The sequence below is a fragment of the Armigeres subalbatus genome, chromosome 3 (assembly GCF_024139115.2).
Source record: "Armigeres subalbatus isolate Guangzhou_Male chromosome 3, GZ_Asu_2, whole genome shotgun sequence".
In the NCBI taxonomy this organism is placed as follows: Eukaryota; Metazoa; Arthropoda; class Insecta; order Diptera; family Culicidae; genus Armigeres; species Armigeres subalbatus.
In genome coordinates this window covers 17,096,680-17,112,399 of record NC_085141.1, presented here as the reverse complement: position 1 = coordinate 17,112,399, position 15,720 = coordinate 17,096,680, and the positions used below count along the sequence as shown (strand labels likewise).

Below are 15,720 nucleotides of genomic sequence, written 5' to 3'. Positions count from 1 at the left end.
TCCTTAACAGGAGACAATTTTGAGCTAACGTCTGAAAGATATTCAAAATCATTAGAAGTTCACATCAACATTTACATGAGACTCTTATGAGTGTCCTGGCAGTACAGTCACCATACCAACCTTGTGCATCTTGAGTTTCACTGAGTACTATATTTTGTTTTTGATACGGCAAAATTGGCTAATGTCTGTATATAGCGCAGTGGTTCAACTTGCCCCGATACGTGGGGAAGTTGAAACGATGCATATAAAAATATAATTTTAGTATACTAACTATTTATAAGAAAGTTTGGTAAGGTTGCTAACTTTTTATGTATAATCTTTGCCCCGAACTAGCAAATGCTGCAAACGAACTCAAAATTTATCAAAGATTGTTTTTTTATAGCACTACAAAGTTCAACTTTGAAAAAACCGTTTCAACTTGCCCTGATGTACCTTATAAAATTTTAAATAGAGTTCGAATGGCTTTATTCAGCGGCGCAGCCAAATTTTTTTACTATATGAAAATTTGAAAAATTAAAAATTCATTTCGAAATTCCGCGAAATTCCGTTTAATTTCGTTAAAAGGATGATTTTTCCTTCGAAATTTTTGAAATTATTCGATACGAAACGAAATCAGAAAATCAGATTTCGCCATACTAAAATTCCGCGAAATTCCGCGGAATTTCGTTTCGAATGCCCTAAAACGAAATTTTTCGAAATACCGCATATGCTTAGATAATAGAAATCAAGCTAGTGTCAATTTGTTCAACTCATTTTAGAATTGATTGGATCTGAAAAATCTACCAACATTTTTGGAATGTAATGGTAAAAACAGGGAGAGACAAATAGGTCTCATTTATTTTACTCTTTTCTATTACTGCTTGTTCAGATATGTACATATTTACTGCTACAGACATAATAAAACAAATAGTTGGAAAGTTTTAAAAATTCATTTAATAAAAAAACCTTTGAAGATATTCAGCAATGTTCAACACAATTTTGTTTAGAAGATTTCTTATTGTGCTCTCTGTAGTTCCGTAACCCGTAAAAAATCCATTAAATCGGTGAACTCCCCCTTATTCGGTATCATTGGCGAGTGATCTGGCGAGAGCCTTCGGAATAATACTCTTATCTGATCGTATCTTCAAAATATTTTCCAGGTTGGCTGCACTAATGCGATTTCTGGACTTTGTAAACACCAAATTGTATTGGCTAAAATCTCGCTCAACACTACATTGTGTGGGTGCCTCTTCAAGAATGACGTGAACTAATTTCCAAAGCTCAGGATCTTCAAAGCGTTGCTTCGCCCAATGATCAATGACACTTTTTTTTTCCAATTTTGTTTATTTGGTAGGCTTAGGCGTGTATAACACTTTACGGAGCCTTTGTTCTTAGTGATATATACAATCAATATCATTTTATTATACGGTTAGTAAGAGGGGGGTAGAAGCCAGCGTACTCGTGGTGACTCGAGGTTAGTTTACAATGTTTAAGGATGGACGGGGCTTAGGATTTGGGATCAGGAAATTTCAGCTTCTCATCCGGGCATTTGGCGTCAGTGACGATGTGGCGTGTCGTCGTGCTCGAGGAATGGTTCGACTGGGAGCATCTTCCGGATGGCAAGAGCTATGGAGCTCTACGGAACAAAAAGGCAGAGACAGAACAAAAAAAAACTTTAAAGAAAGAAAGAAAAAAAAAACAAAATGTTAGATTTTGATGTCAGAAGCACAAAGAAAACTATAAATGGCCTGCATATAGACAACATCACGATCTCCCAAAACACCGCGAACTTCCCTGAAGGGTTGTTTACCTCGGGCCACAAGGGTATCCAATAATTGCTCTCTGGAGGCGTCATTTTCCGAGCAGGATCAAACTACGTGATCGATGTCATCATAACCGGCTCCGCACCTACATATGTTGCTATCGACAAGGTTTATTCTGTACAGATGTGCGTTTAGTGAATAGTGATTAGACATAAGTCTCGACATCACGCGAATGAAGCCTCGACTTAAGTCCTCACCTCTGAACCACGCTCGCCCAGAAACTTTTGGAACTATGGAAAATAGCCACCGTCCGTTGCTCGAGTATTGTCTATCATAAACTTCACCTTCCTGTGCGCCCACCTTTGCCAGCGAGTCTGCCTTCTCATTGCCATAGATTGAGCAGTGAGATGGGACCCAAACAAAGATAATCTTGAATGATCTTTCGACCAAAACACGCATCTGCTCTCTTATGTTTGTAAGAAAGTAAGATGCGTGCTTAACAGGTTTCATCAACCGGAGTGCCTCGATAGAACTAAGACTATCCGAGAAGATGAAATAATGGTCTACGGGCTGATTGGAAATTATCCCCAAAGCGAAGTTAATTGCTGCCAGCTCAGCAACATAAACCGAGCACGGTTCCTGAAGTTTTCGGAAGGTGGTTGAAGTTACATTGAAAACACCGAAGCCAGTGGATCCGTTAATGCGAGAACCATCAGTGAAATATCTGTTGTTGCAATTGACATGTTCATATTTTTCTGAAAAAAGGAGGGAATAGATATTTGTCGAAGATGATCTGGTATTCCTTGAATAGCGTATTTCATGGACAGATCGTATTCAATTGAGGAACTGTCGTTGGTGAAGTGAACTCGAGGTGGATTATAACACGGAAGACAAAGATCTGAAGAAATGTAGTTGAGATAGACTCTAAGGAATCTTGAACGACAAGTCAGTTCAAGCATTTTATCGAAGTTATCTAAGACAAGTGTGTTACTTGTTCCACATTTGACGAGTATTCTAAGGGCGAAGCCAGAGTAAACGCGACGTGCGATGCGACGCGACGCGACAGTGCAATTTGACAGCCTGTTGATAATGATTGTTAAGTTTCCCCCAAACTCACGCGACGCGACAGTCACGACGCGATTCTATCGCTTGGCGACTGCGATTCTGTCGTCGCTGGTATGGAAGGGTAAATGGTACATTGCCTGCAGCGACCCAGCGATAGAATCGCTGCTTAGGTCTGGGGGAGCCTTTATTCTTTTACGTGAGTCGCGTCGCGTCGCATCGCACGTCGCGTCTACTCTGGCGGGCACCTAAGTGAGAGCTCCCAGTAACGGTGCTTTAAAGGAGTGACTCCAGCAAGCACCTCCAGCACATAACATATAGGCATCTTCGCCATGGAATGTGGTCCTTGCATGATTGAAACGCTAGCGAACCTAGCGGTGGAAGTCAAACTTTACTGAACAACGTGCATAAGACAGAGCAGCATCGCATGCTTCGATGTCTCTTTCTTTCACCTTGGATATACGGGAGTGCCGTTCGTCGAATGTTGATGCGCAAGAAGCCTTCTTTGAAAATTGCAGTTTGTTCTATCATGCCTATCTGTTTTGTGCCTCCAGGCTCATGTTATGCGTCGAGTACATGCAGCCAAGGGCAATACGCAAACAACGATACTGAATTCGTTCCAATTTGATCAGGTGGCAATCAGCTGCTGAGAGGAAGCAGAATGAGCCATACTCTAAAACAGAGAGAATAGTCGTTTTATATAGTTTGATGAGGTCTTCCGGGTGAGCACCCCACCAGGTTCCGGAGATAGAACGTAAAAATGTGGAACGCTTCACGATTTTGCGTGTCATCCTTGCGCAGGGGCCATGCTAATCTTCTCTGTATCGTTCCAATTTTAGTATATGTCCAGCCGAAGCTATGACAGATCAATGACACTGAAGCGTTTTTAATCAGCATCCTTGCGTGACTGATTTGCAATGTTCCTGGTGCGCTGCTTGAATGAAGAGATTTCTGTCGAAGTTTGAATACTTTGCCCAATGTTTCTTGATATGAAATCATTCAAACTGAATTGGCTTGTTGATGCCGATGATACTGGTTCACTTTAGAAATACTAGAATAAGAGTTCGGTGAAGACGCCATCTTGTTTCCAATCGAACCGTCAAAAGCGGTTCCATTTCGACTTGTTTACTTTTTGCATCCATACGAAGCAAGCAAAAATTTCAAGTGCTACCAGTATCATTGTCACGATTTGATGCATTTTCATACGTTGCCATTTCGACAGTTTTTCACTCCACCGGTCTCTGGTTATAGGGTTGCTAGTTCACTTGATGTGCTTGGAGGCGATGGATCAGAAGAAATGTCATCAAATTCTTGCTTTGAGGCTGCTGTTATTTTCTGGTTTACTTTAATCAGAAAATTCTGAAAATGAGAAAATTGGATTTGTATAGACAGCTTAAAACACTTAGGGGCAAGCCAGAGTAAACGCGACGTGCGATGCGACGCGACGCGACAGTGCAATTTGACAGCCTGTTGATAAGGATTGTTATTCTTTTACGTGAGTCGCGTCGCGTCGCATCGCTCGTCGCGTTTACTCTGGCTTGCCCCTTAGATCACGTCAAAGTCAAAGCGACTAGAAGATGAACATACTACGTACCACAATATTTTCTTTCTGCTGTGGAGAAAATAATCCAGACCCACGAAAAGAAAGGCGTGGATCAACGTAAAGTGCAGCTTGCATGGCATAATTACTGAACAAATATGCTTCTCTTTTCTCCATCGATTCCAGAATTGTCTTCACAAACATGTTTCTCTGCACCGACGCTATTTGCCCATAAGCTGTCATCCAGTGGCCAAAAAAATCGCTTAAAGTGCAATTGAGCTTTTGAATTGCAATGGTGCAATCGTAGAGTGGCTTAAATGCTTCTACATAAGCTTCGACAAAATCTCACTGATTTGATAAATCTGAATGAAATAAATTTAAGAACACGAACAATAATTAATCGATCGGTAAGAAAAAACTAAATACCTACTCGTCTTAGTAAAATATAACTTAAAAAATCACAAAAATAAAGCAATATAGTAATTCAGAAAAATATATAAAGCTCTTTTAGTGGAATGTATTCAACCGTCTAAGACGAATTAAGTACTTTCCATGTAATTAAATTAAATGGAATTAAATGGAAAGTACTTAATTTGTCTTAGACGGTTGAATATAGTAATTGTTAAGTAGTAGTAACTGTTGAGAAAAAACACATTCATTTAAATCGTTTTATTTTAACTTACCAAGTTCCTTGAATTCTTGAACAAGTTTGTCAAAAAAATCTTTTTGCAATTCCTGATCATAATACCTGGTTTACAGTTGACATTTGAGTGATGAAACGGCCTACTTTTCCATACCAATGAAATGGGTGCTTTAATGAACATTATGCAACCCAAATGGGTTAATTAAAGCACCCATTCTGTTGGTATGGAAAAGTAGGCCGTTTTATCACTAAAATGACAACTGTAAACCAGGTATTATGATCAGGAATTGCAAAAAATCCATTAAAGCACTCATTTGGGTGCTAAAATGAAAAACCAGCATTAGAACAGTAGTTACATGACCACATTTAGCTCAATTAGCTTGGGTGAGTGTTCAAATAGTGTATTCTCCGTGTCACACAATAAATGAAATAATTTGATGGCCATGACATCAAATTTTCCAAAGGCGGGTTTATCTATCGCTTTATGGTCTGTCGAGCATACAATGAGGCATAATAACATGGAATATGTTTGTTTCTTGCAGCAGCATGATCTTTTGGCAATATTTATCATGTGAAGTAAATAAAATTGTACCATTTTGGTACAGATTTATCATATCAAAGCCCATTTTTCGTCATTGCAAAAATAGCGTGTGCAACTCGTTGCAAAACACGATTTTTTCAGCACTCGTAGTATTTATCCAACTCGGCAAGCCTCGTTGGATAAACGTACAACTCGTGCTGAAAAAATCATCTTTTTGCAACTAGTTGCACAAACTACTATTTTGATCGAGGAGTGATACAGCCATTAAGTAGTTTGAGTTCCAACGAGTTGCCACCGACGTTGGTGGATAGCTTCCCCCAGATACTCCAAAAATGTTTTTGTACTTGACATTTTGGTAGGATACAGTTAACTTCGATAGATTTTTAAGTTCGAGTTGATACTTTTTACAGGCATCTGATACCACGAGTTGCACGGTATGTGCTCCGCATCTGACAGTCACAGCTGTGTGGGATACTATCGATTCTAATTCCTGCAGCATACCTTCCACAACGAGATCTCGCTCATCTTCATCGTGATTCCCTTCGACAATCTCTTCTTCCTCAAGATCCTCTTCGAATTCATAAGGTCCAGTACCTTCTAAGGTCTCTTTAGCCACAAGAGATTTAGCCATATTATTCCCATTTCGATTGAAATTTTATAAATCTGCTGCGGTCGAATTCCGAGATGAAAAAGGATCCGAAACACTTCATCTTCAAGATAAACCCCAGAGTGCCTTTCGACAAGCTCAGCGACAGCTGCATGAAAATTGTAAAAATAGTCAATTTATTATTATTTGTGTTTACAACTTACTTACCAAGTGTACGATTCTGCAATTCACCTTTACTGTCCACAAATTGGGCATTTAAGCCAAGAACACTCCGACGCATTTTGGATGCAATATCGGCTTTGAGGGACAACAATCTGCCTTCTATTTCCATAGAAATCTCTTTGTCAATTCCAGCTGCAACTTTTGACACATATTGACGCATGTTGTGGCTATTGACAGTCAAGTTCACGGCTTCGCAGAGAGGTTGAATAACATCTTGCATTCCTTCCCAGTAAATTCCTATTAACGGTAATCCATTGACTGATATCATCTTAACAAGGCCACCCAATAACCGCTTCGGAGACATCGGTACAGGAATTACCGGATTTCGCTCTTTCTCACACTTGATAGAATCCACCTCTCATATGCCAAGGAGTTGGAATTCCTTCGGATGATGCGTTTGTATGTGCCTCTTGAAATTCCCGACAACAAGCTCATTTTGTACGTAAACGCAATCAGGAACAATAACACAACAATGCTCACCGGTGGGCAATAAGGACTGTTCTGTTTATAAAGAGGACACATTGTATTGTCGATGTTTTTTAAACCATCAATCTTTTTAGGAATCTGTTTTGTTTCGTTGAATATATTATCTGACCTTCTAGATATGAAATCCAATTATCAACGGAACAATTCTAACTCTGAAATTTGCTATATTTATAACGATCTCGATTTGTTGGTTTTTCAGCAGCTAAAACCGTTTATATTTTGTTTTCCGGCTGCCACAGGCTCTAATGCTTCTGGATATCGACAAATCAGTAACAGTGCAGTGTGTTTCTTTCTGATCTTCTTAATGATTTTGTTACATTCCGATTTCCATTTTTTATTACAACTGTCAATTTAGCTTTTAAAAAAAATGTGTTGGGAAACTTATGTTTACGTGAAATTCGAGAAGAAAAAAAAGCAACGAATTCGGTGCCGTATTTCTTTGTTTAGCGATGAGATGGATATATGTACAGTGAGATGGAGATCGGAACACTTCCCCTAGTTGCGAATGATTTTCACCAGGTAGCTGGGAAGATTGTAGCAATGTAGTTTGTACACCAGACCATCATGTCATACAGTTGTCAAATGCCTTCTCGACGTCGAGTAAGGCCATGGCGGATGTGTGAGAGACATGCTTGTTGCGTCTGAGGACGTTGGTTACTCGGGTCAGTTGGTGTACAGTTGATCGACCACGTCTGCTCCTCCCGCAAGATGTTATGTTGTTCGGTAGTTTCGAGTAGACGGTGGTAAATTGCTTTTTTAAATAGCTTGAATAATCGTGAGAGAAGCCTGATGGGACGATAGCTTTTAGGAGACGAAGGATCCTCTTCAGGCTTCCGGATGGGAATGACTTTCATTGACTTCCAGGACGATGGGAAGTAGCTGAGTAGCAGGTACTGATTAAAGATCAGCGAAAGGTGCTCAAAGAATAGAGAACTCATGTGTTTGAGCTCGAGATTTAAAATGCTGTCGAAGCCTAAGGCCTTCTTATTTTTTGAAGATTTCGATGTAGGCCGTCAATTCGTCAGCTGTGATCTCCAACTTCTCCGAGAAGTCGTTTGGAGTCAGATGGATGTTATTCGCAAGCTCGCTGACGGCTGCTTCATGTGGACTGATGATGTTCTGTCCAAGATTGTGTGAGATGACAAAATAGCGACCTATTTCGGCTGCCTTCTCTGTAGGAGTTATCAAGCGATCCTCAGATTCATAGTTGTCTAGTGGGATCAAATGTGGAATGAGCCGAGGCTTGGATTTCAGAATTTTGGTTAGCTTCCAGAACGGCTTAGCACAGTTTGGGAGGGCACGGATCTTATTGTAAACATCACTATTTCTGAGGTTCATCATTCTGGCCTGGATGATTTTGGTCATGTGATTGCACCAGTCTTAAGCGCAGGCAGTCCAGTACGTTGGTACTGCCTGCAAGTGACATTTCGCAGACGGATCAAATCTTTAATGAGTGTATCAATGTTTAGGGTGTTGCTTACCCGCCGGGCCTTTGGTACATTCCGCTCGCTGGCTAGGTAGAGCGCCTCCTGGATGGCGTGCAGCTGCTCGTTGACGTCTTCGGATAACACCGGATGCCACCGGTAGTCAAGGTTCTCATCCACCCACCGTTGAAACCGACCCCAGTCAACTTGGTGATAGGTACGCCGGGTTAGCACGTGCCGAGTCACCGAAGTTCCAACTCCGCTACCACCGGAAAGTGGTCCGAGCAGAGCTCCTGGAAGACGACCGGTTGGGAGAGGTGATCTTTCATGTTCATGATGAAGATGTCAAGGCAGGGCTGTCATGGCGCTCAGGATGGTGTAGTGGCCCTCTAGCTCGTCATTGGACCAGACATCTCCGTTGCGGTTTAAGACGGTGTTTCCTCACGATTGGTGCTTTGCCGCCGAGCTTAGCTTAGCTTAACTTAGCTTGATTGACTGTACCCATCGTAGTTGCTAGTCGTGATTGGCCGAGAAACAACAAATAATGCACAGCTCACCAATTGAATAGTTTTCTCGGGACTGGAAAGCTGTTCTCGATATACATGCTTCGGAGTTTCTTTAATTCAAGACCAATAACAATTACCAATAAAGAAGATGAATCGTTCTGCAGTCAGAGATTGAAATTATCGTTGACAAGAAAAGATAATGGCTTTTTTATTTTATTTTTTAAATTCTTTATTTAGGTGTTTTTTTAATTCTAGATTAAGTTCAACACCGGAAGAGAATGGCTCATTTTCCCGCTATGGGAGATATAGGCGAGAAAGTGAGAAGCGAGCAAATACTATCTTCTCATAACACTTTTCACGAGAATAAGATTTCCGATACAATATTTTCGTTGATCAAGTGCAAGTAAGAAATCGTTTGTTTACCAGTGAAAATAACAACCCGATAATAAATTTTCATTGTTTTCATCGATTTGATCTTTGACTTTCTCGCACACTGTGGGAAGTGTAAAGCATAATAGGAACATTGAACAGATGTTAATTTTTGTTTAGTTCAGTTTAGTAAATTTATTTCAAGTAATACACTGCGCCGTTCTACGTATAACTGTTCCATTGATAATAAAAAATCAAGCTAGTGTCAATTTGTTGAACTCATTCTAGAATTGATTGGATCTGAAAAATCTACCAAAATTTTTGGAATGTATTGAGCGCAAGCAACACTTTTCTAGACCATTTGGCATAACAGTCATTTGGAATAACGGACATTTGGCATAATTCTGAGCTGCGACAAAGGTGAGGGACATTTGGCATAACGGACATTTGGCATAATTTTGAGCTACGACAAAAGTGAAGGACATTTGGCATAATTATTTTCAATACGGCATAATAATGATGTTTTAACAGCGTTATGAGCTCTACTGAAAGTGTTAACTTCTTGTGAGTAATTCTTCTCAACTTTCCAGCCGATTCTATCAAAAACTACAAAATAACAATAAGCATTAGTCTCCAAATGTGTTGTACAATTTATTCAATAACTTATACAGATTTAATACATTAAAAAATTCTAATATATATTGTCAAATCAAAAGGCTTTTCATATGTAAATGAATTAATTTATAATCGTATATAAATTACAACAAAATTACTATATCATTTGTTAGTGTAATACATTTTATCAAAGGTTTGTCGCGACAGCAGTTAGATAATCCTCAAGTTTGTATTTGCTGCAGTTTCCGACAACTTTCATGATCTTCTACGACTAGAATTGCCAGACATCAAAGCAAGAATTTGTCCATGAGTATGCTTCTCTTCAAGTCTGAATTCTTCCAAAATTTTCAAAACATCTATGCCAGGCCTCGATCTGGTTAGTAGTTCTCGGAATTCCGTCGGTAACATTCCCGTAGACGGACCACAAAGATGGTGGAAACAATGGATCCACCCGAATGTTTCGTCCGGTTTTCGTTGTCTTTCGTATTCTGCCCAAAGCATATGTAGCTTCGAAGTAAGACACGAAGCCGTGAAGAACTTCAGGCGCTGAACGTTTCAATTTGTTGAAAGCATCTGGGATTTTTGCTGCAGGCAAAAATGCCAATGCTTGAGTTTTTTTGAAAAAGTTGAATAGCTCAATATTATTATTGAACGAACCCTGTAGCCCGCTTGATTGTATGTGCTTCCAGAGGTTTTGACTCAAGTGGAAAAAACAGGTGTGGGGTCGTTCAACAATGATGTCACAGGTTTTAGGGGGGGAGGGGGTCTAAGATTTTGTGACACTGCATATACTAGGTATACAAAAAAGCGTGACAGAGGGGGGAGGGGGGGGTCTAGAAATCTCAAAAAGTAGTGGACGTCATATTTGAATCGTCCCTGTTATGTTGTGAATCGGGAAATTCAGACCTTGATGCATTAATAAGTGCTTTTTCGAGATCACTCAAAATGAAGGGTGGATTGAGCTCAATGTCCAACTCATCCGCCTTCTCAATCAAGGTACTGAACACTTTACGATATAGTGATTCTGTTTTTGAGGACATCAGAATGTACGCCATAGGGTAAGTATGCTTATGTGACGGGGCAACACTAGCATGAACAGTGAATAACCGTCGAAAATGCCCAGGGACAGTATCAAATGTGCCATCACATACCCAATACTTGGCATCTGACATCTTCCTCAGATTTTTGCTAGTTGCGTAAATCAAAGCGCGTTGCTGACCATCTAGAACATCTGCTAAAAAGAACCGATCTCCTTCAAGCGTCTTGGTATATTGCTCCGGCACAGAAAACTCTCCCAATGCTTCCGGTTCTCTTTCTCTCTCTGACTAACTGACTGGCGAGGTGAGCACGAGTTCGTCTAATCAATTTGCGCTGAGCTTCGGTTGTCAAATTGTTTTGCACGTGGTCCGGAAATTCTGCAGCTGTTTTGCGGATGAGTTTAGCAGGCCCTCCGGAGTCTTCTACTGCCCGTCGCTTGAGATTGTTTCTCATCTTAATCTCGTGAACTTTAAGTGGATCATTACCAGGGTTCGTACTTTTCGTTTCGATGAGACGAAAACAAGCGATTTTCGGGTCGGAGGAGAATCTTTTTTCGGAGTTTGTAGTGATTAACATCTTTCTCCCATCCCTCTTTTTTCTAGAGCAAACCTAGAAGATAAACGAAAATCGTGCCTACTTGATGAATTTCTTTTTTCGTTCCATCACTTTTACGCCGCACTCACTTTTCGCGAAAATTTTCGGTAAGCAATTACAAAAAATTTATGGCCGCAACCGGATTCGAACCTAGAACATCAACAAAAATTGCGATAGGATGCGGTCACTAAAGCCATACCACCACAATGAATGCATGTTGGAAATAGGTTTTTTGTTCCATAAATGCTACTCGTTTTGCAATTAGTGATGGCACGAAAAGGAAGAAAGGAGTGAGAAAACGAGCAAATCAACTTTTCGCGGCACTGGTAGTGAGGGAGAAATTGTTATCTCTCATCACACCTTTTTTCTTTTCCCGCAAACCGATTTCTCGGCGAAAATCAGCGTGAGGGAGCATTCTCTGCTCGTGAGAATGAGCGAGAATTACGATCCCTGAATTCATTACCATGGTTATGATCACAAACCGAAACGATGTTGTGTTTCCCATTTCTAAAATGTGTCACCATTCTAGAAGGGCATTTTATACCCACTCTTTTGCTCCTATGTACACGCTCTCGACATTCCCAGTAATGAGTATTGTCAACCTAATAAACAAAGCGCAGTAAAACAAACACATATGAAATCAAAATCAAGCACGTTTGAACATAACCCCAAACTCCCAACACGTGCATCATACAATACACAAATCCGTCGTAGGCAAGCAGATCTTTTCCTTTGGAGGTTTGTAATATTTCTGGATTTAGCGGAACGCTCTCCTCGTCATCACAACTCAAAAAATCGCTATCTGAGTCCGACATAGTTAAATCTGTTAATATAAATAATGGATTGCAAAACAAAAGTGTGTTCAGATCCGTGGCAGATTCGCGACTACATTGAGCTTCTCATCACACTCTTCAAAGGTGGACTGGTCACTCACATAGAAAGACAACATCGTTTTGGGGTAGGTGTATGTGTTTTTTTTTTTTTTTTTTTTTGTGTCTTTATTAAGGAGACTTTCAGCCCGAGGCTGGCTCGTCTCCAGGTGTATGTGTTTAAAGCTGGATCAAAAATTTGGTTTTGGTCGTTTAAGACCTTCAGCGTCTGTTGCAAACTGCAACTCAATTAACGGGGAATTCTCCCGATACTATAAAACTCTGTCCAACTCGCTCTCAGGATTTAGGAGATTTATAATTTTCCTGTAAATTCATTGGATAGATGATATGAATCAAATCAATGGAGATAACTGTATAGCTTAAGTCTAGATAATACAGTGTGCCGGTGTTATCGGTATGGTACATATAAGTGTTTGCAATAATTTCAGGTCAAATCTAGTTATATAGATATAAGTTTGTTCAATATTTATGTTGCATGTCACAAGCTGTGGATTGGTGTTGCTATATATGTAAGTGTATCAAATAATTTATAAATATCAATTGTGTTTTCTGTACTCACGTTTAGTCGCCCATTAACTGTAATTGCGTATTGTTCAGCCTTGTGAATATTATTTCAGCCGCCTTGCGGAATTGTATCAATTGCAGGAATCTAGGTTATTTACCACGACGAATTCACATATGCGTAATGTGGGAATCTAAACACTATACATTAGTTTTATAAACACATTAAACTACATCATGTTATACTTACTAGGCAATATGGAATTATAGGTTTTAACAATTTAATTAAGATTAGGATTAACATTCAATTTCGCTTTCGCTTTAATGCACTCACGTTTTCATTCAATGCTCTTGTTGTGTACGTACCGGCGATGACAACCTTCAGGCTCTCGGCAGACAGACAGGTCGGCTGGGATGACAATGACAACGTCAACGTTCAAGCAGGGGGTACTGCTGGATAGTGAAGACGTGTGCCGTACGAATGGGGTAGGCAACAGCGTCAATGAAGCAATGAGTTAACCCCACGAAAAAATTCACAATAAATCTTAGAAAATGACAGCCAAATGATCCTCACTTTCGTCTAAGCTCAAAGTTATGCCAAATGTTCGTTATGCCAAATGACCCCCACTTTTGTCGCAGCTCAAAATTATGCCAAACGTCCGTTATGCCAAATGACCGTTATGCCAAATGACTGTTATGCCAAATGGCCTTTATGCCAAATGACCTTATGCCAAATGGCGTTATGCCAAATGGCGTTATGCCAAATGGCTTTATGCCAAATGACCCAGACCCGTTTAGAATATTGCTTATTGTGCTCTCTGTAGTTCCGTAAGCCGTAAAAAATCCATTAAATCGGTGAACTCCCCCTTATTCTGTATCATTGGTGAGTGATCTGGCGAGAGCCTTCGGAATAATACTCTTATTAGATCGTATCTTCAAAAAATTTGCCAGGTTGGCTGCACTAATGCGATTTCTAGACTTTGCAAACACCAAATTATTTGGGCTAAAATCTCGCTCAACACTACATTGTGTGGGTGTCTCTCCAAGAATGACTAATTTACAAAGCTCAGGCTCTTTAAAGCGTTGCTTCGCCCAATGATCAATGACACTGAAGCCTTTTTAATCAGCATCCTTGCGTGACTGATTTGCAATGTTCCTGATGCGCTGCTCTAATGAAGAGATTTCTGTCGAAGTTTGAATACTTTGCCCAATTTTTCTTGATATGAAATCATTCAAACTGAATTGGCTTGTTGATGCCGAGGATACTGGTTCACTTTAGAAATACTAGAATAAGAGTTCGGCGAAGACGCCATCTTGTCTCCATTCGAACCGTCAAAAACGGTTCCATTTCGACTTGTTTAGTTTTTGCATCCATACGAAGCAAGCAAAAATTTCAAGTGCTGCCAGTATCATTGTCACGATTTTATGCATTTTCATTCGTTGCCATTTCGACAGTTTTTCACTCCGCCTGGATTTCCTGGAGATCTGGAGCCGGAAGCCGTTTGTCCTGCATTCGCCCGTGCTCCTAAGTTCGCCACCATGCCGCAGACGCTCCGACTTAACTCCAATCAAGTACCATTTCCTGGGGGCGGGGTCAAAGTTGTACAACATGTCAGAGCGTGTTTGGGGCCCCTTACGATCATATGGGAAAGGAAGGATTGTTAATTCGACTCTCATGGCTAGGCTACTAGAGACCGAGAACACCTCTAAATCTCCACGATTGTCTTGGGATGTGGTATTGTGTTAGTTGTATATGATATTTTATCTATATTCCCTTTGGTGAGTGATGCGATCTATGGGTGGGGATTATATGAAATGCAAATAACAACACGCATTAATTTTATTACTCTGTGAACAGTACAGAGCAAAAAATAATATCTCGGATCGCGCAACCGTTTTGTTTGCTAATCGAAATATTCATTCGCGTAATCAGCACAGAACTAATTTCTCGGATACCGCGAAAGTTATGAGTCCGTTTTCTATCCGACCGCACAGAATAATAAACCCGGATCCGAGTCCAATACGTTCAATTCCGAACTAATTGATTTACTATTCGACCGCACAAACTTAAACTAAACACCCGAATCCGCGTCCAATACGTAACATGTTCAATCACGAGCTCCTATCAGAAAATTTATCAATTTTTGGTGAGACAAAGTTCGCCGGGACAGCTAGTTGTTGATAAAAATGTAAAAATGGTGATTGGTGAATAAAAGGGAACTTAAAACAGAATTTTCATGCACTGAAATAGCCAAAACGAAATTCTATAAAAAGGTCTGCGCACATTTGGTTTTTGACAAGGCATTTTACCAATCTTCTACTTTTTTAAACCGTGTTTTTGATACAACTCCTAAACAGAATAACCAATAATTCTACTTATTTACAATAGCGAAAAATGGAGCCGAATTCTCTGTTTGGTAAATGCTTAGTACAAGAAAGTGGTAATCTTATTCGTCGAACATAATCGTTGCCTTCCCTCATTTCTTCATTGCATAGATGTCTGCACCCTTCCCATCCCAACTGGAACGTATCCGGAACACGTGTTGCCCAAAATAAAATAAAAATCAAAGAACAACGCTTCCAGAAAACGGAAATGAAGTGTGCAAGTGCCTGCCTCTTATCATGCTTCTCTGTTAAAAACAGAGTTTCGAATAAATTAACAAAATTTTTACCCGATTTACTTACCCACTCTCACTCCGCCGCACTCACATGAGCAGGCAAAGTATAAAGTTAAAAACTCCAACAAACACTTCGGCCTTCCTGCTCGAGAAAGCATCAATTAGAAGAGATGGTCTTGCTTTTGTGCATGTTCTCTTCTACCACGTGTTCGGCAGCATAAAAATATACACACATCGAGCCCGAAATGACTCATCCCACTTTGGTCGGCCCTTTTGTGCCTCTCTAATGCACCCGTTCTCGGTTATGTTTCATTAGTAGGTT

General features: G+C 40.2%; 1 non-coding gene across 1 annotated transcript; it reads right to left on the bottom strand.

Moving 5' to 3' along the window:
- Nucleotides 1-3,560: 3,560 nt before the first annotated feature.
- On the bottom strand, nt 3,561-3,667 carry LOC134228223 (U6 spliceosomal RNA). The gene has a single exon (XR_009983886.1). It is a non-coding gene; the product is annotated as a U6 spliceosomal RNA (small nuclear RNA).
- Between the last annotated feature and the right edge of the window lie 12,053 nt (nt 3,668-15,720).